Raw genomic sequence first — 21,687 nt, 5'->3', positions numbered from 1 at the left:
TGTTCCCCAAGGTTCTCATTAGAATGATGATGCGTGTTTCTACAGGCAGAGAGTCAGGCACACTGCGTCGCCCCCATTTGCCTACAGCTGCCTTCTGGCTAATTCTTTTTCCATCGTGGAAATCTCGGTTTCAGTTTCTCTCTCTCTTTCACTATGACTCTGTCTCTCTTGTTCTTTATAGTTTTTATTTTTACTCATTCTGCCTGACTCAGATCTTATTCATGTGTTTATTGACCTCTTTATTTTTTTTCTGTATCTTGATCAGATCCATTATCTTCCCAGTGCTATACTTTCATGCTGGTGTTGATAGTAATCTCTGTCACTCTGACTGCATGTTCATCCATCTCTTAACCATATCAATTTTGTTCACACTTCAATGGTAAAAAAATATACATATTTCCTTATTTTATATAATGCCTTACCTTTTTGTTTTTTTATCAGATCAATAAATAGTTTGGCAGTATCCTGTTAGGCTTGAAAATTCAATTTTATCAAAGTTGAATTGAGATATATATTATTTTCAATATTACTATTTTCAGTTCAATAAAATAACAGTTCAGTTTTTATCCACAAGTGATATAGTTTGTGGAGAGATGTGATAGATATATCATCTCTGGAGTAGTTACTGTAGAACTTATGGCTTGTGTTTCTTGAACACTAGTTGGTCATTCCCTCTTCGTTCACTTCCTTCTTTCCTATCTTTCTTGCTTCCTTCCTCCAGTTATGTAATGGTTACTGAAATCCTACCATCTGCAGGACAGTGTGAAGGAAAGAATGCGCACTGGTATTAGATGGCCTGCTGTCAAAGTGAATAGCTCTGCAGCTACATCAAATCATTTACATTCTGTCACTATGTTCTCACTCATAACTGGAGTGGAGTTCAGCAATATGATGATTAAGTGAGAATAAGACAACGTTTTATTCACAAATTCGAAGCCTAGTTAGAGATAAAGCCATAATAAATTTTCTGATAATACTGAGAAGAACCTTGACCACTTGAAAAGTTTGTCTTTCTGGTTTACAAAACAACACATGGCTCCCCATTGCCTACCAAATCAGTTGTATCAAAACACATTCATAGTACACATGTGGTTTGTATATGACCAGAGGGCGGAAGTGACAGAAGATAGAAAATAATGTAATGGTTCATGAATTAGGTAATAAAGACAGATGAGGACTAAAGTTAGAGGAAAATCTGAGTCTGGCACTCTAGATTTGGGAACCGATTTTAAACTCAATGACTGTTAAAAAGGGGTAGATTCTGTCCTACCACCTGGAGTGCTTTCATGATTAATCCAGATTCCTTATCACCCCTCTTTGACTTGCTGCAATGAAATATTTGAAGATGATGGCCTGGAAACTGCAATTTAACATCCTTCTCTACCCTCACTGCCATTTGATTTATGTGTTTATACTTGTTACAAAATTTTAGCTGAAAGTGCAGCCAGTCATTGTCAAAATAAGAGAATATCAGGGTCTAAGGTAAGTAAGAGGAAAAAACAGACGAAGGGGGTTAAGGAACTACAGGTGTTGGGTCCTGCCAGTAGCTGAGGTGATAGTAAAGACGGTGATGTGGGTAGCAAAGCAGGTAGACACTATAGACACAGTCGGTGAGAAGGGGAGAAATAAGTCACTATGAGGAATTTGTAGAAAGGGCCAGAAATTGAGTTTCTGATCTTAGTGGAACAGAAAAAATTCTGATGATACAAATCAGTGTGCTTTGGGGGACTGAAGTGAAAATGTGAGGAATGCTGGGCGTTGTTGAGAGGAGCTACATCTCCGTCCAGCAGAGCCTTTGTTGGCTTGTTTTGTTTTGCTTTGTTCTCCCCAAACAATGTTGATGTATGTACAGCATAAATTAATGCAGTTTATTTACTTACAAGCCTTGTAAAATACAAGTCACAAGAGAAATATAAGATCATATTGTCACATGGTACAAAAAACTCAGACATCAGAGTATTATAGTGAGCACATTTTAGACAGTATACATAAAGTGTAGGCAAGGGTCAAATTATGAAGAAAAGGCGCATAAAATGTACAATGGGGAGCTGTTTAAGTGTACCAAATTGTCAACTTATAAAAGCATCTTTTCAGGAATTTAGTCTCACTTGGAGAAACAAAAATATTTTGGTTAATATTTTGAATACAACCAGAATCTTTCATACAAGTTATTTTTATTGCATTGTGCTGATATTTTAACGTTGATATCAAAATTGTTACCATATTTGATATTGTTAACATAATTTATTTGTTAACTGCCACATTTTTAGTATTGACTTTCTTTATCCATCTCAGCAAATAAGGATAAAATATTGTTATTATAAAAATAAGAAATAGAATAAAACCCTAGGTCTATTTTTTTTTAATCAGACTAAAAAGGGAGGTTTGTGCCAGAAACAGTGAGACATTCTGTATTTCAAAGTGCCGTTTATTCCCGAAGCATGTCAGCCTCTGCACAGTGACCTTCTGTGTTTATCTTTATAAAGAGTAAAGTAAACCATTATGCAAACACACTTCCATTTGGGCACTGTAGTGCCAAGTGTTAATGGCATCATTATTCCAAACAAAGCATGTTTAGAACCATTACTTTTTGTGTTATTTTTCTTGTGGTGATTTCCATAAAGTGTCTGTAGGCTAAGATATTTGCTGATATAACTATTTTCTTCTTACTGTCTGTTATGCTAATGGTATTTTGTGGTGTTTTTGGTAAACTGGTTGATTTACTTCATAAAGAGCTTGTTAAAAAGATTACTTTTTAATCTGTGCCAGCTCTCTTTCTTTGTGTGTCCTCTATATTTCATGAATATAAATGGCTTATAGGTGATGACTTGGGTGGAAAATGTAAGCAACTCATAAGGGGTTGAAATTTGCTCATAAATTAGTAAAATTCTTAAAATTTTTCAATACCAAACTAAAATATAGTTAACACCATAGGTCTTAAAGAGATATTATTTTTCTGAAATGTGATTTTTATAACTTTATACTCTGGAAAATTCAATTATTCCTTTAAGTTGGAAGAATCAAACTCTATAATTCTATGCAATACATTGAAGTTGGAGATTGCTTTATTATCTTAAGAATCACTTGTGGCCAGGCGCACTGGCTCACGCCTGTAATACCAGCATTTTGGGAGGCTGAGGTGGTGGATCAAGAGGTCAGGAGATAGAGACCATCCTAGTCAATGTGGTGAAACCCTGTCTCTACTAAAAATACAAAAATTAGCCAGGTGTGGTGGTGCGTGCCTGTAGTCCCAGTTACTCAGAAGGCTGAGGCCGGAGAATTGCTTGAACCCTGAAGGTGGAGGATGCAGTGAGCCGAGATCTTGCCACTGCACCCTAGCCTGGGTGACAGAGCGAGACTTCATCTAAAAAAAAATCACTTATATTACAACATAATGCAAGATAAATTAAAATATTATTTTGTCTACATTTCTAAGCATATATATACACACACACACACACACACACACGTAACAAATAGGTGATAAAGCTAACAATTATCAGAAGAAAAATAAAAACAACTGGATAAGCTAGTGCACATTTGGACTTAGAAGCACATCAGCTAAAATAAAAGGAATTGTGTAAGTGTGACATAAGTCATATTGTTCATTCATATTCGCAAGAGCTCAGCATTTAATTGTCGTTTACTGAGGTGCCACAATTTTATGAGATGTCAAGGGCTCATTACTTGCTGCTGTATGATAAATGCAAATATTATCTCTGGCAATATTAGACATTTTATAATTTATACTCTGTTGAAGAGCTAACCCCCATTAGAAATAAATATATAACTAAAATAAAACATGAATATAGGTAAGTATGACATCTCTAAAAGGTAAATAAATTATTGTTTATTATATATTTTTTAAATAATAGGTTTGTTTTATAGTATCTAAATGTATAAGTGAATCATTTGTAAAATGTCTTTAATTAACACCATCAGTTGGACCTGTTCCCTGATTTGTCTATTATTTAAGATTTGTGTCTTTAGCATGTTACACCCCTGTTGGAAGTACATTAAGTTTCAGTATGACTAAATGTTATTAGGGGTTTAACATGTACCTATGGAAAACAAAATAACTAATGGACCCTCAGGGAGATTAAAACTAAGATGATAGCCTCATAAGCACTAAACTCCAATGTATAAGTAACTAGTGTCCAACAGATTTAGTGCACAGTAAGACATCTATTTTGTTATATATTTTTATCCCTTAGCAACATATATATTTAAGTTACAAGAGAAAATACAAATATTTTTATTCTGATAGAGTGTTTAGGGGTAACGTATATGGATATCACTGTCCTGCTTTGAAAAAAATATTTTAAGTCGGATGGATTGGCAGGAATGTATAATGTGATAATAAAGCAAATGTCAAAAAAAAAAGAGTGATTGTAGAATCTAGGTGTGGGTATACAGATGCTTTTTGTATACTTCAACTTTTCTGTATGTGTGAAAATTTTTATAATAAAATGTTTGAAAAATCTTCGCAATGCAAGATCATTACATTATTTTTAAAGCAATCAATTTGAAAAACTGTGGAGATGACAGTAATAACATGACACAATTTTTTATATGTAGAAAGACAAGTTGTGCTTTATCTTTAAATTAATACCTTTAAAAATAATGACATCTGAGCTTAGCTAAATTCTTTTCAGATTTTTGCATATTTTTGTAAAAAGGTTTTACTCTTTTCTCTTTAGATTATGTGTTCAAACCTAATTATCTTTTATGGTTGTCTATTATTTAGGGCCAACCTAAACTTATCACCTTGTGTTGTATTTTAGTCAATGCACTTATTCAGTTTTATGGTTCTCTCTGGTACATTTACAAAGTGCATTTTATACTCCACTTCTAGTTTCCTATAAACAAGGAAACAATCTGTTCTACTGTATTTCAAATCACTGCCATCCTGACCATTACTTCATTTGCAATAAAAGTCACAAACTGTGCAAGTGCATTTCATACATGCTCATTTCCAAGGTGTTAATAAGTAAATGTCTGGTCAGCCTTGGTACAGAGAAGGTGACAGACCCCCCCACATGGTAGGGTTTGTATGACGTTTGATGGGATACCAAGAGTATGCTTCCCTGCCATTTCCTTGAGGCTCCCTTCAATGGGAACGTCCATGTTTGTTCCATCTTTCTAAAAAATAAAATAAGGTTTCTACTGAAAGGTAAATGTTATCAACCACTAAGAGTTATTAATAACTGAGCATGATGAATGTATATTCTAGCCAGCCCTGAGAAAACTGGGCATGATGAGAGTTTGGAACTTGGGAATTCTCTGTAGTGTCTGAACATTCCTTGGTTTAGCAGGCACAGGCAATATGATGACTTGGAGGTCAGGCAAGCAGAAGCAAGCAGTAAGCACTCTTAGCAGTAAGGAGCAGCTAAGGGTTTCTGTGACGGTTGATTTCATGTGTCCACTTGACTGGGCCATGGGGTGCCCGGACATTTGGGCAAATATTCTAGATTTGTCTGAGAGGGCATTTTTGGATAAGATGGATTGGTAGACTGAGTAAAGCAGATTGTTGTGTCTCCTGTTGTGGGTCTCACCCAAACAGTTGAAGACCTAATAGAAAAAAAAGCTTGACATTCCCACAAGTGGGAGGTAATTTCCTCTTGCCTGACTACCTTGAGCTGGGATATTTATTTTTCTGCCTTTGGACTTGAACTGAAACGTCTGCCCTTATTGGTCCTGGAACCTGAAGGTGTTTGGACTGGAACTGTAATATTATCTCTCCTGTTTTTCAGGCCTTCACACTTGGACTAGAACTATAACATCTGCTGTCCTGGTTCCAGGCTTTTGAACATACACCATTGGTTCTCCTGAATCTTCACCTTGCCAACTGCATATCTTGGGAGTCGTCAGCCTCAATAATTATGTGAGTCAGTCTCTTAAATAAACCTCAATAGATAGATAGATAGATAAATGCATGTATTCTCCTATTTGTTCTGTTTCTCTGAATAATTCTAATACACTGTCCTTGGGCTGATGTGATTGGAGAGGAAGCACTCTACAGGACGGTTCGTTAGGGCAAACTTTGGATCATCTATGTCCACACTACATACGATGTTATTTCTAGACATGATCACTCCAAGACCTTGGAATGCAAATAATGATTGGGTCTCTGCTGTATCAATGACTCTCAAAACAAATATAGTGTAAAGTAATTGTAATGCTTTGAGTCCTGTTAGTTATATACAGTTGACCCTTTAACAACATGAGTTTAAACTGGGTGGGTTCACTTATATTAGAATATTTTTTTTTCCAAACAGATACAGTATTCTCAGGATGCAAAACCTGCTTATGCTGAAGGCAGTCTTCTTATATAGCAGGGTTCTGCAGGGAGGACTGTGGGAGAATGTTGCACACGTGGGCATATGGGAATGGCAGAGATCCTGGAACCAATCTTTGGTGTGTATCAAGGGATGACTATACATTATAATGTTGCCATTACATTAGTAATCACCTGCAAATAGTTATTTACCTCTCTCAGAATTAGCAGACATAGCTTTCTTGTGATTTCTTGATTTGAACATGTCACAGTGTCCCAGTTCCTTAGGCTGCTAGACTTGACTTTGACTTCCATCAGTGACTACTTTTGCTTCAGCTCCAGAGCTAAAGATGAACAATTACGTTAGTCCCTTCTACTATTTTATTTGTTGTATAGAATAACAACATATACCATGTAAGCACCAAGTAATTTATCAGTTTCTAATCCTAATACATGTGTGTATTTGTTTTATAAAATAAACTCTTTCAATATAAATTATTTTGATGAGATTATTAATCTATGTTTGAAGACACTTTGCTTGTATGTAATCTTGGCAATGCTCTGTTGAGTTATTACTATACCAAAAATCAACATCATATTCTGTTATTGTTGTGTTGTTTCATTGTTTGATAGGCATAATTAATAGCTCTCATTTTCCTTTTACTATAAGATTGTGATTAACATTTTAGGCACTTAGCCTGAGATCACTTTCATCCTAGCTAACTTGTCTTCTTCCTCAAATTAGACATAGCGTTGTCCTCAAATTATAAACTATTAATTTTCAGGCAAGAAAAATGATGTCTTTTGACTACCATATAATTTAATTTGGTGATAAGAGATCAAATGTAATTGTAAATATTGATTCCTCTTTTATTTGCTTATGGCTGACAATGATTCTTTTACATGCATCTTTGGCTTATTCTAACAATCAGTAATAGATAATTCAGTCATTACTTATTTACACATTACAGTAAAATTTGTTTAACAGGTACTTGAAATAATCGAAACCAAAGGTTAAAGAACCCTCACTCTGAACAAACAAATATTGTCCTACAAGTAAGTATAGGTATAAAATAAAACATAAAAACAAAACAAGGAAGAGGTAAATGTTTAGTAAATCAAAGGGAGAAAAAATCATAAAGTGGTTATGAAATCAATGATTATGAAATTTAAACAATTTTGTTTCATATATTCAGTCATAGAAGCTATAAGATAATTAACTATTATATAATTAGAAAACAAAGAAAGCATCTCAAGGCATATAATACAATTGTAAGAGATGTTCTTTGCAAAAAAGTTTTGTGGACTTTTTCATTATTTTTATCATAGTAAGGTCAAAAATCCTTTTTTTTTTTTTTTTTCTTTCAGACAGTCTAAACTTTGGAATTTTTAAATAGGAATTTTAAATTTTCTTCTAATATAATAGTTTAAGTTTATCTAGAACCTTCAGATCAATGTGATGAAATAAACAGAAAATATTATCACAAAAAGCTGTGCCAGTACAAGATGCTTTGAGAATATAAAGGAAATAGTACTAAATACACTATAATATACTGAAAATTGCATACCTTGATCACAGACACACACACACAGATGCATTCACACATCAACTACGATGTTCTAGTTTAACCCATATAGAAATATATATTGTCTAATCGCTAGTTCAGGTTAAGAACTATATTCTTTCTGGAACTGATTTGAAAATAATGTGTTACTGTTTGTTAAGAGTATGACACTGTTTTTGTTTGCTTTGTCTCAATTTGGGGTTAGGAAAAATTTCCAGAAACCTTCTATACATATATAAACTTGGAGATGTTTAGCTGGTTTATTTTGAAGATTTCCAAAGTGAAGAATGAAAGAAGAAATGAGGACAGACTATACAAGCCCAAATTAAGGAATAAGAAAATGAACCATTTTCTTGAGTTGACAACACTTTCTCTATTCAGTTTTACATAGGGTTTTTGCAGCAACTTTTTTTACATAGTTTTACTAGACTTTCAGTATCAGTAATATCAGATAACGTCTCTAATTATATATGTGCGGTGTGTGTGTTTGTGTGTCTGTGTGTGTGTGTGTAGATTTTTTTATTGTAGGTAACAGTGCTATTTAAACATTTATATTGCTTAGTATTTGAGAAACTTTCAGGTGATATTAAGCTTTTAAATGGGTTAAGCTTTTAACTGAGTTAAATTGTTTTAGAACTTTAGAAACATTGTTTTAAAGTATTATTTTGTTTGTCTAACATTTACAATAAAAGGAATTAACAAGAAACACAAAATAACACCATTCACCACAGAGGGAAGTCAACGTAAAGAAAGTCATCTTTGGATCCTTTCCAGTGAGGCTTAATCGTGGCACCACAATAGGGACATTGTTATGCCAGGTCTTACTTACTTCATTACCTTATACCTAAACTCAGAGAACCAAAACATAGAAAAGCTGCAATGACTATAATCTTCTGGGTATAAATGTAGCAAAAGCTGGAAGATACTGAAGAGTAAAGGAGACAAAATGAACGTTAAGATGTAAGCAGTAAATTGATTGGTACATTGCATACCCAAATTCTCCTTCAGGTTTCAGGTTTGATTTGGGAAGTGATTCGATTTACAGGGATAAATATATATATATATATATATTTTTTTTTTTTTCTAGAAAAGTATTTAGAACAGAAATATCTTTCCAAAATTTTCAGTTCTTAGTGCCATAACAGCTCAATTTTTTTTTTCATCACACTTCTAGGCCAACAAACAAATACTAAGAATTCTGATTTTTATAGTTAAGGCCAAACAACTTAATAAGTGTTTATGTCCTGACAACATAAATTAAAACAAAAAAAAATGTTTTACATGTTTTAAATTTAAATATCCTTAAATTACATGTGAATTACTTACTAATGGGGAGTGCATATGTGTTGGGCACTGTGCAGCTTCTCAAACCTTGGAATCGGATTGAATATTGCGATCCTTAGTACCTGTTCCACAAGGACTTTTGAGGACACTTGCTTTACTGAGAACCCAACTTCACATACCTGTGACCCCTTGAATGTAACCCCCTGGAGTGTTGAAATTAAGAAACAGCTTGACTAGTAGTTAATACAGTGTCTGATAAATAATGAGTATTGTTGTGTTTATCTTGAAATTTTAAAATATCTTACAGCATTCCTGGTGAGTTCACTGTATTACTCCAGAGTGCCTTGCACATAGTTTTGGAATCACAGTGTTAGACTATTAGATGCTAATGTTAATCGTAGCCCCTGAATCTTAATTGAGAAGTCCAAAAGCCTCTGACATGGTGGAAGTGAATGGAGGCACTGTATGGCGACTATAAAAGCTCAGTATCTTCTTTAATCTCATTGTTTTCTGATTTTTCTCAGTCCAATACGCCAAATATTTCCTAGGATTTACAGTATCACAGAGTCTGTGACTGAAAATTTGATGTTAGACAGTGATGGTAAATGGGACCACTATCATTGTTTAAGGCAAGTGTTACTTTTGTTTTTTGTTTGTTTTGTTTGTTTGTTTGTTTTTTGAGACAGAGTCTTGCTCTGTCACCCAGGCTGGATCACAGTGACACGATCTTGGCTCACTGCAACCTCTACCTCCTGGGTTCAAGCAATCCTGCCTCAACCTCCCAAGTAGCAGGATTACAGGCACGTGACACCATATCTGGCTAACTTTTTGTATTTTTATTTATTTAGTTATTTATTTGGAGAAGCGAGGTTTCGACATGTTGTCCAGGCTGGTCTTGAACTCCTGACCTCAGATGATCTACCTGCCTTGGCCTCCCAAAGTACTGAGATTACAGGCATGAGCCACCACGCCCAACCAAGTGTTACTTTTGTATTTTTAAGAAAATAATATTATCAGTGTTTATTAAGACATTTTAAATTTTGACATAGCATTTTAAGATTTGGTGTTATTTTGTGTTTCCTTTTAATCCCTTTTATTGTGCAAATGGTTTTATTTTTTGTTTCTTGTTAATTCATTTTATTGTAAATGTTAGAAAAATAAAATATTTTTAAAAAAGTTTCTAAAGTTCTAAAATAATTTAACGCAGTTAAAAGCTTAGCCTATTTAAAAGTTTAATATCACCTGAAAGTTTCTCAAATACTAAGCAATATAAATGTTTCATGTAGTACTGTTAGCCACAACAACAACAAAAAAACTTCACACACACACACACATGGACACACACATACACACTGCACATATATAATTAGAGACATTATCTGATATTACTGAGACTGATTTAACTAATTTTTTTCAAAGTTTCTAACTATATTCAGAATAGCTACTTGTTTTAACATTCCTGTGAGATGTACTGAGAGGAGAACTCTGTCTTCTTATGAGTCTACCCTAACTGCAAATAAACCCGGGGGTGCTCTGAGGAAGGAGATTTGAACTAATTTTTCATTTTATCTCATTTTCGTGTTTCAGTAACCCAGTTAACTATATAAACACTGTTTCCTTTTAAAAACAAGTATCTTATAGAAATGTGTATTTTCTCTCAGCTAAGGACCTTAGTGGAAATCTTATCTGGATTATTAGGAGAACTCAAATATGAGAGTCCTTGAACTAGATGATGTTAACCATTTCCTGCTCAGTAAACTGTGAGTGCCATCAGTGTCCACACTGAAAGCTCAGAACAGAAAACTAAAACAAGTCATATTAAGATGAATAGTAAAAAATATAAATTGTTTTGTAAGTGAAAAGGGAAACAAGATATGATGACAGAGAATTCTTACAGATCTCAGGGAGGGTTAATTAATGATCATCATTAATAGTGATACTTAGCAGCTGTTTCTGACACTCTTGTGATTTTAAATTCAAATTTTTAATCTTCATGTTTATTTTTAATCTTCATTTCCTAGAACCTACTTTGCTGATCAAGTTTCCATACCTTTAAATAGATTGTCATCGTGATCTCTGACCATAGCAGAGATAATATGATTAACTTTTGTTCATTGGTTGAAATTGTTTACACCTACTAGGCAGTGGGTGTTTGAGAGAATGAAACTCAAAGCTAGTGCTGAGTGGGTTGGTATGTTAGGGACAGAGTGCACTCTCCCAGTTGAAAGACTCCTGAAAATTGATAGGGAGATGAGGCAGGAAGTTGGCCAAATGAATTATGCTGCTAGGAAATAATAGGAAGGGCACTTCTCCTATGTTGTATATCCGGAACTGAGTCTGGTTATTTCATATATAACTACAAGATCAGAAAACAATAAATTAGCAGATATATAGGTAAGTGAAACAATATCAGTGATACTAAAGCATTAGGATAAATAATATTTAAATAATAAGGTACTTGAAAAAATTGATTAAGATTTTCATGAAATTCTGTTATCTAAATATCAGAAAAAAATACTTATAGACACAAGATTTTGCTTCTAAATTGATCGAGACATCGTATTTTTCATTATTGGTATAAATTGCTTTCTAGCCAGGTACAGATAATTAGAAATAGGGATCATTAGAAAGATGGACAGAGACCAGGAGCCGTGGCTCAAGCCTGTAATCCCAGCACTTTGGGAGGCCGAGGTGGGCAAATCACCTGAGGTCGGGTTTTGATACCAGCCTGACCAACAGGTGGGCAGATCACTTGAGGTCAGGCATTTGAGACCAGTCTGGCCAACATGACGAAAACCCATCTCTACTAAAAATATAAAATTAGCCGGGCATGGTGGCTCATGCTTGTAATCCCAGCTACTCAGGAGGCTGAGACAGGAGCATCACTTGAACACGGGAGGCAGAGGTTGCGGTGAGCCGAGATCATGCCACTGCACTCTAGCCTGGGCAACAAGAGCAAAACTCCATCTCAAAAAAAAAAAAAAAAAAAAAGAGAAGAAAAAGAAAAGAAAGAAAGATGGACAGAAAATTCCACTTCCGTGACTGGAACTGTAGCCATCTAATGTTGACACTGTGGTATACGGAAAGATGAGCCCATTCTCTGGAGGAATGAACTATGTTTTTCTGGTTCACTTACTTCCTCCTAATTGCTGTACCAACATTCTTTCTTTTAGACTTTCTATTCCTGAAGCTACTCCCTTGAATTGTTCATATTAAATTTGCTACTCCTCTGAGTATCCCCACAAATCTGCGACATGCTTTTGTAGCCTGCTTCCATTCACTGGAGTCTTCTGCTTTGTCATCATCCAAACATATCTGGAGATTTTACTGTACATTTTTCCAGAAAGATATACTTGTAAACAGAAGACTGGTGCTTGTATCTTATTTCTCCATTTCTTTTATCTGTGATACCTGCTATTAGGCTAGTTTTTATTTTCTTTCAAAAATATGACTTATTTCTTTTTACCAGCACAATTGCATATCTTAAATGCAGAATTGTTAAGTAAAAGTTTTTTTTTTTTTTTTTTAAGATGGAATCTCACTCTGTCACCCAGGCTGGAGTGCAGTGGCCCAATCTCAGCTCACTGCAACCTCTGCCTCCCAGTTTCAAGTGATTCCCTTTCCTCAGCCTCCCGAGTAGCTGAGGTTACAGTTCCCGCCACCACGCCCAGCTAATTTTTGTATTTTTAGTAGAGACAGGGTTTCACCATGTTGGCCAGGCTGGTCTCGCACTCCTGACTTCAAGTGATCTGCCCACCTCAGCCTCCCAAAGTGGTGAGGTTACATGCATGAGACACCACTCCTGGCTAAGGATTTTTAATAGTATATGTGAAATGTGATTGTATGTATGTGTAAAAATACATATATGTATACATATGTGTATATATGTCATTAAAGAACTGTAAGATGTCATACAAATATAAAGTTGATTGAATAAGAAAGATTGAATTATCTATTTACACCAATTGGTTTTTCTTTATATGTACAATTAGCCCTCTGTATCTTTGAGCTCCATACCCGTGGATTCAACCAACTACAGATCAAAAATATCTGGGAAAAAAATTATCTGAAGTTTCACAAAGCAAAACTTAAATTTGCTGCCCACTAAGTTCTATGCCAAATCCATGGGAATGAAATTATGTGTAGGCATTGTATTAGCTTTTATAAGTAATCTAGATATGATTTAAAGTTTATAGAAGAAAAAATGTATAGGGGAAGAGGTGAGTAGGTTATATGCAAATACAACATCATATATAGGAGACTTGAGCATCAGCAGATTTTAGTATCCAAGAAGGATCTTGGAATCAATCTCCCAAGAATCTTGAGGGACGACAGTGTGTTTTTAATCTCAAAGTTTTGTATTTGAGAATAAGAAATCACTTCTTTTTGTAAATGCCTTATAATTTCCCTCCAATAAATATCCTTTTTTTCCACCAGATTTTGTATTATTAAACATACTGTATCATCTTGCTTGGTGACAAGATGTGATTCCTGAGAATTTCCTGTTCCTTTAATGGGAGCTCTTACGTATGAGTTGTAGATTTAGTATTCTAAGATTCCAGCAATGTAGCTTTTAGAATGGCATTTCTCCATTTATTATATAGTACTTAAATACCAAATAACTAAAAGTAACTAACAATGATAGCAAAAAAATATGTCCAATTCTGCTTCTTATGTCATTATTTAAGTATAGTACTTTTGTCTATCCCCCCAAACCAATAAAACATTAAAAACTTTTTGATATATTGTTCAGACCATCACATCCATGTCACCTTACACTTTGTTTGACTTCACTTTTTCATTCACGCATTTTTTCTTTGGTTTTACATAATAAATTTAACACATCTATTGAGACATGTATTATGCCAGACTGGGATCAAATAAGGGTTAAAAAAACACTGTCAACATAATTCCCATACTTGAATGGCATCATTCCAGAAAGAGTTTAAAAATTTGGAATTCGATTTTTGTGATGCTCTCATGTCTATTCATAATTCAGAGCCCTTGAAACATTCCTAATGAGGTTTCAAGTATTTTATTTTTCCTCCATGCTTTATAAACAAATAAAATTAAACCAAACTAAACACAAATAAAATCCAAGCTAGAATTGTGTATATCATCCAGCTGCTCCAGGATTTCTCTCTAAAACTGATTTGCTCTCCTTAGTTAAATACAGTGGACACCAAAGCCAGATTAATTTATAATGCCAATTTCTCCCATCTTTGAAATGTTAATCATTGGGCTGGGATTAAAGTAGGAATCTATAATAAATCCAATTCTATGACATATTATTATTTGTTTTACACTATTCATACATATCATACTAGAGGCAGGGGGAACAGAAAAAATAAGAACAAATGCAGCTTTAATTTTGGGCTCTAGGCTGACTTAAATGTTGGATATTGCAGGCCAGTTCCCAAAGGAAAAATAAAATGTATATATGAGTATACATTCTTAGAAACCTTGATAAAGATCCTTACAGAAATCCTGATGGTTGAGTGAATTGTGTTCATTTTTCTATTACACGAAGCATAAGGCAAAAAATATATCTTTATTCTCAGAATCTTTCCCCTCTATCTCATGTAAAATATATTTTCTACCTCTGGGGAAGAGGATGAAGTTTGCAGGTATTTACATCTTGCTTTTGTTTCAAAGCTAGCTTTAAATTCAACTTTTATGTTATTTAATTTAATTAATTTAAATTTAATAAATGATACTCGATTCAGTTATCCGAAAACTTTTACATTTGCTTGAAACAACTTGAGTAAATTCAATCTCCTTTTTTAGTTGTAAATTTTATGAAATCAGAATACAAACCAATTTTTATTGCTAATAAAAATTCAGCATCCACTCAGAGAAACACTGAAAGTGTAAAATGCACACCTGAATCTGAAGACTTAGCATGACAATGGTTTTTTGATTAATAATTTTATATTGTATACATGTTAACACGATTATATATTGGATTAAATATATAAGAATTGGTTTTATCTGTTACTTTTTACTTTCATATATAACTACAAGAAAATTTAAAATACTGTGTCTCGGGTCAGGCTCGGTGGCTCATGCCTATAATCCCAGCGCTTTGGGAGGCCTAGGTGGGCGGATCACTTGAGGTTAGGCATTTGAGACCAGCCTGGTCAATGTGGCGAAACACCGTCTCTACTAAAACTACAAAAATTCGCCAGGTGTGGTGGTGCATGCCTGTGGTCCCAGCTACTCGAGAGGCTGAGGCAGGAGAATCGCTTGAACCTGGGAGGCAGAAATTGCAGTGAGCCAAAATCATGCCACTGCACTTCAGCCTGGGTGATAGAGCAAGACTCCATCTCAAAAAAAAAAAAAAAAAAAAAAAAAAAGAAAGAAAAAATTACATGCCTTATATTTTTACTAGAGAGCACTATATATTATACAACTGGATTATATTGCTATATATTACAGTCATGTGCTGCATAACAACATTTCTGTCAACTGACAGACTACATATAGGATGGTGTTCCCATAAGATTATAGTATTTTATTTTTGTTGTATCTCTTCTATGTTTAGGTAAGTTTAAATACACAAATACTTCCCATTGTGTAACAACTGCTTTTAGTGTTCAGTACAGTGACATACCGTACAGATTTAGTGTTCAATACAGTGACATGCCATACAGTGACATGCCGTACAGGAGCAATAGGCTATACCATATAGTCTAGGTGTGTAGTAGGCTGTACCATCTAGGTTTGTTTAAGTTCCCTCTATGATGTTCGAACAATGATGAAATCACCTAATGACAAATTTATCAGAACATATTCTCATTGTTAAAGCATGACTGTATATTTTTATGCTATCCTTATCTTTAATAACTTTGAAATCACTGGAATTATAATGAAAGTATTAACATTTACTTTAGAGCTTATACGTTAGGCATTCTGCTAATCACTTTTCTCATATAACCTGATTTTATCTGCAGGTACCATGTCATGTCAGTTTCATAGCTAATTATGTGTGGCATCATGATAGCTATGTGATAGGTACTCATTATCATTATTGTGAGTAACTTACTTTTAAGATTGTCTTATTAGAAATAATTATTGCATTATGAGTAAACATATGAAAGGCGTATTTATTGAAAAGATAAGAAAAACGTTTAGTAAGTTGTCTGAGGTAGAATTCCTCTTGACATTATTTTTCCTAATTAAGGTGGCATTGTCTCAGCATTTGGGATTCCCAGAGAAAGTCTTTTCAACTCATGGACATGGCTCAAGAAAGACATATTCAGAAAAAAAAATGTATAAGATGTGTTATATTTATTTTGAGAAACCATCACCCAGCCAAAGAGAGAAAAGGTTATTCCATTCACATCATGTGGTTAGTCTGGGAATCTTTCTAGTGTAAAAGCAAGAAGAGTCATAAAATTAAAGAAAACATTGATGGGGTTTTTTAGACGCGTGCGCGCGCACACACACACACAAACACACACACAAAAATGCCATCCTTCTTTGCTTTCTTCTAAAGAATCTCTTTCTGGACTCTCTGAAATAAAACAAATATCCAAAGCCTTTATTCTTCTTCGTAAAACTTGTCTAAATTCTGTTCCTGAGATCCATGTCCAATGCAAATTGGGGAAAATACCGTATTACCATGGAGAATGATTAAATAAAAACAGGACCACCATGAGCTATATGCCTTATTTCCCTGGTGTAATCTGTGTCTTTTGTAAATAAATTATGACATCTTTAGAAAGATTTTATTATTGAGTTTTAAATAAGGTTATAATTTCATGTCTAGAGAAATAAATTTTGATTTTAAAACAATACAATTCATATGGAATTAACTTTGGCTGATACTGAATGTGTAGATAAAGCTAAGTACTTTCTCGGTGTTTTACTAGATATTATTGGTTCAAAAATTTATTATATTGGTAAAGAGATGATATCTCAAACCTTGATTAAATAAGCAATTAAGTAATTTAGAAATTGGTAGACAGACACCCAGAAAATTGTCCTTTTTAGCAATGTTGATATATATTATTAATTGCTTAGAAATTTTAATACATCAAAACTAAAATGCATTGCCAACTTCCGTATAGTTCACAGAAACTTGTTTTGTGTTTTTCTCTCTTACCTTCTATTTTGCTGGCTATTAAATTTAAATAGTACATTAATGCATTAAAGCTTTGGTTAAATGCATTTTTAACTCTTTTTCCTATTCTTTTTTTTTTTTTTTAATGCAAAGTGCATTGCACACATCATAAATTAATACTGAGAAATCTAAATTTATGCCAATAAGGTCTTTCAGTGAAGGCTTTATAAACTGGGCCCTTGTTTGTTCTGTGTGTGGCCACTTTGGTTATTAGTAGGGGTTACACTGACCGCCTTTTCCCAGATTTATGAGACTTGGCAAAAACCTTGAGAAAACAGAGCCCAGCTCCTCTCAATAGAAAACATTATTAGATACTAAATAAACATTAATTAGGTAAACTGGTACTATTCAGCCCAAAAGGAACATGTTCTTATTTAGATTTGCTCTGATGGGTGAAAGAATATGTGCCAGAAATGATTTATAGAGATAAAAAAGAAGGGAACTTAAGTGATTTAAATTTCAGTAACAGTCAAGACTATCCTTAGAAAGACTTTGTGCTCATTCATGTAGGGCAGTGATCCTGTGCTAGGGAGGACATGCATCATGTCCTTCTCCCAGTGGAGAAAGATCAAGAGACCAATCTTTTTTTTAATATTAGGACAGAATCCCCAATAGTACAATCATTAATTTTCTCTGGATTCCAATAAAAACTGAGAAATAGGGCATATTGTGCAGTTAGTTGACATATGGTTTTGAAATAAATTATTAAGTTTTTGACAATGTTAAAATTCCTGAAGAGGTTAAAGCATTTTAAAAGGAATAACTTGAACTTGTCCCTCTTCAACAAGTTAACATCATGAAAAATAAGAGAGGGGGTTAATATGTGTACTATATTAAAAATGATAGTGCTGCAACTAGGTAGGTATAGTGTGCTTAGAATTAGATACCAAATTGGACAAATCCACCATAAAAACAGTTTTGAAACATCTCTAAAATTTTTAATGTGACTGAATATTAAATAAAATGAAAACATAGTGATGGGTAAAGTGGAAACAACTCATTAGTAATTTATAAACTAGATTATTGATATAATCTCATTGTTGTGAAATACATTTATGTATATGCACAGAAAATAGGGAAAATATAGAAGATGTTAACAGTGATCATCTCTAACTGAGGTGCTGATAGGAAGATGGTGTTTTGATTTTCTTTTTGCATACCTACTTCTTTTAATGGTAGAATGTAAAAAAAAAACTACTTTTATAATAATCACAGTCTATTATTAATAGAATAATTAAACGGCAGTAAAATATATATACATTAATTCATTCATTATTAGGCCAATCCCCAGGGAGACCAGAAGAAACTTGTATTAAATAGATTTATCTCTTAATAATGACTCCTTAACAGAAGCACTTAATAATGTGTTCATGTCTTGCAGGTTGTAGGCTGTAGATTATAGGGAGTAAATATCATGTATATATACATAAAACTCTGCTGTAACATGTCGGACAGAAATTTGTGCTGATGTTTGAAGTGACTATGATCAATAATGTCTCAATTTTTCTTTTTAATGTAAGTGATCCTGTACATATCAGAACAATAAGTCACCTTAAATCCCATCTTCACTAGTCCTTTCATTTAAAGATGATAAAACTGCAATTCACAAAAATAGAATAATTTAACAACATTTACTGGCAGGGTTTAAACCAGACCTTAGCTTACATGGTTTCTAATGCTGTGCATTTTCATTCTGTCACAATCAAAGTTTTGCATATTTGAGGAAAAGAGAAAATGCAGAAGTCTTATTTAATAAATAAATTATTATTTTTTATTGGGTAAAATAAAACATTTTTATTGATGTTAAAAAACATTAAGTAAATGCTCTTATAAAGTTAATTTTTTAAATATTAGTAAATATGTTAATATATAAACATTTTGAAAATTATATGATACTTAATAGTAGTCTGCAGTAATATATTGTTAATACATTAATGTAATTAATAGTAGCCTGTGTAATAATTACAGCATACAACACATTTATCTAATTTAATTTCATCTAATTTGTTTTGATCACTTTTTCTGTGGTTATTTATTAGGTGTGTTTGTTGTGTCATGGGAATAGTTGTTTATTCTGCAACAGCACTGTACATAACAGTATTTACCATTTGTCTAATTCTTTGATACAGAAATAGAATGTACATCTTAATATAGTCAGAAAAAGAAAATACAATAGTATTTCATAAGTTTTAAGATGGTTGTTTTTTTCTCACTTCAATGTCTGAAATCAATGACGTCTTACAACCAATGCCATGTCATAGTTAAACTGACAAGATTGTTTTCTTAGTGACACCTAAAATAATGATGTATATTAAAATGGTATCTTAGGTTAGATTAAATAAGTTATAATAAATAATATTTATTCACCTTCTTTGGAGACATTTTCATTATAAGTTCAAAAGCATTGTTCTTAAAGAATAGCATTCATCTGTAGTCCCTTTGTGAAAAAGACAGAAATAGTATTACAAGGATTTTAGGATGCTATACATCTTAACTTTAAAGCATTTGCTGATATAAAATGATGTTTTCATTGTGAAAATAAAATAAAAAATATATATAAATGTATATATCTATTTGAATAACTTGATATTTTTGATCCATTGCATAACTCTTTAGTACTGTTTAAATCTAATAATCAGTGCTCAGATCTTACCTTATTGACATATTAGTAACATTTAATCCGGTGGCTCTGTTGATCATTTATCTTCCTCTGATTTCTGATTCCTGTGAAGATTTCAAAGGAATACAGAGTCTCACATATTTCTCATTGTCCTTCTCCACAAGTAGCTTTTACCAGTCTCAGTTGCTGGTTCAGCCTCATCTCTCTGACCTTTTAATAATGGAGTGTGCCAGAGATCAGTCCTTGCACCCATTTTTTCCTCTATCGGAATTTCTTCCCTTGGCAATCTCACCTCTCATAAATGCCACCCATATACTTATGACTGCCAAAATTATACATCTATCTCTGACTACTACTTTCACCTTCTGACTTTAATTCAGCTGCCTTCTCAGTGTTGCCAGGTGAATGTCCAATAGAAAGCTAGAATATATACAAAACCAAATCTTGATCTTCCAGCAACCTCCAAAATGAGAGTTGAACAATGAGAACATAAGGACAGGGGGAGGGGAACATCACAGGGGAGGGATAGCATTAGGAGAAATACCTAATGTAGATGACGGGTTGATGGGTGCAGCAAACCACCATGGCACGTGTATACCTATGTAACCTATCTGCACATTCTGCACATGTATCCTAGAACTTAAATTATATATATATTTTAAAAAAAGGACAGGGAGGCACAAAATGGAACACAGGGATGAAAGGATATATTAATATACATGTAATATAATTTTGATATTTGAGTTATGTACATGTTTTATATAATAAAAAAGCAAAACAAAAAATAAGATAAAAAGTTTAAAGTAAACAAAAATTAGCCAGGCGTGGTGGTGCACACCTGTAATCCCAGCTGCTGTAGAGGCTGAGATGTGAGAATCTCTTGAACTGGGGAGACAGAGGTTGCAGTGAGCAGAGATTGTGCCACTGCACTCCAGCCAAGGTGACAGAGTGAGGCTGTATCAAAAAAAAAGAAGTAAAATTATTAATTAAAAAAGAATATCAGTTATTGCTCTTATAAAATTTACAGAACCTTTTATTCCTAAAGTTAATTAATTGTTTAATGAGTCAGAATAGCAGATTTCTATTATGTTTCCTCTATGTAATTGTTTGACTTCTTATCTGTCTACTAAACATTTATTATGCTTTTACTTTGAGCCCATTCAGCTTCTATGAGCTATCTGAAGTAGATTTAAGACAGTATACATTTTCTGTGCCTAAGCATCTTTCCAAATTTTTTGGAGAGGTAAGAGGCTTGTAAAATTCAGGCCATATGCAAGAAAATTTGACTGTAAGTCGATGTAGTTGAGAAAAAATCTGCTGTAGTTACCCTGGTAGAAAGTGTGTGAGTGTGTTGATCTGGAACTTACCCAGAAATGCTTTTTGGATGAGATTGGATCAGGACAGCAGAACATCACACACAGGAAGAAGGAAAAGAATATAATTTAGATGGGATGTGTTCACTGACTATTTTGCCTGGAACAGGGGGTGCACATTGAGGAACAAGGAAAGTAATTTGTGTAGTTAAAGAAGGGATTTAGATACCAACCTAGGGAGTTTATATTTCAAATTAGAGATGGCATTATGAAAGCAAACATTTGAGGAAAACAAGTATGGAAAACAAGTTATCCATTTCCAGGATTGAAGTCTACGGGTCAAGTCCGGAATACCAATTGTAGCAACCCAGGCATTCAATCAGAGCAACTCGATGCTACATTAGTGGCATGAAAATGGAGTAGAAAAATTAATCTTAGGTAAAAAAGAACATGTACATTATTAAAGGTATCATTAATATTGATGACAACTTTGATAAAGAGCA

General features: G+C 33.6%; 1 protein-coding gene across 3 annotated transcripts in view; it reads left to right on the top strand.

The window, feature by feature from the left end:
• Window positions 1-21,687, top strand: part of SEMA3D (semaphorin 3D) — a 194,356-nt gene that overhangs the window by 27,570 nt on the left and 145,099 nt on the right. For 2 of the 3 annotated variants that reach the window (XM_050785240.1, XM_050785241.1), the window contains exon 2: window positions 5,754-5,884. The gene's annotated coding sequence lies outside the window, so the exon portion shown is untranslated. Of the gene's footprint in view, window positions 1-5,753; window positions 5,885-7,265; window positions 7,334-21,687 lie in introns of all 3 variants that reach the window. The other variant, XM_050785242.1, reaches the window with a different exon arrangement.

Source organism: Macaca thibetana, chromosome 3, assembly GCF_024542745.1.
Source record: "Macaca thibetana thibetana isolate TM-01 chromosome 3, ASM2454274v1, whole genome shotgun sequence".
NCBI classification, from domain to species: domain Eukaryota; kingdom Metazoa; phylum Chordata; class Mammalia; order Primates; family Cercopithecidae; genus Macaca; species Macaca thibetana.
This window is presented reverse-complemented; position numbering and strand designations above follow the sequence as displayed.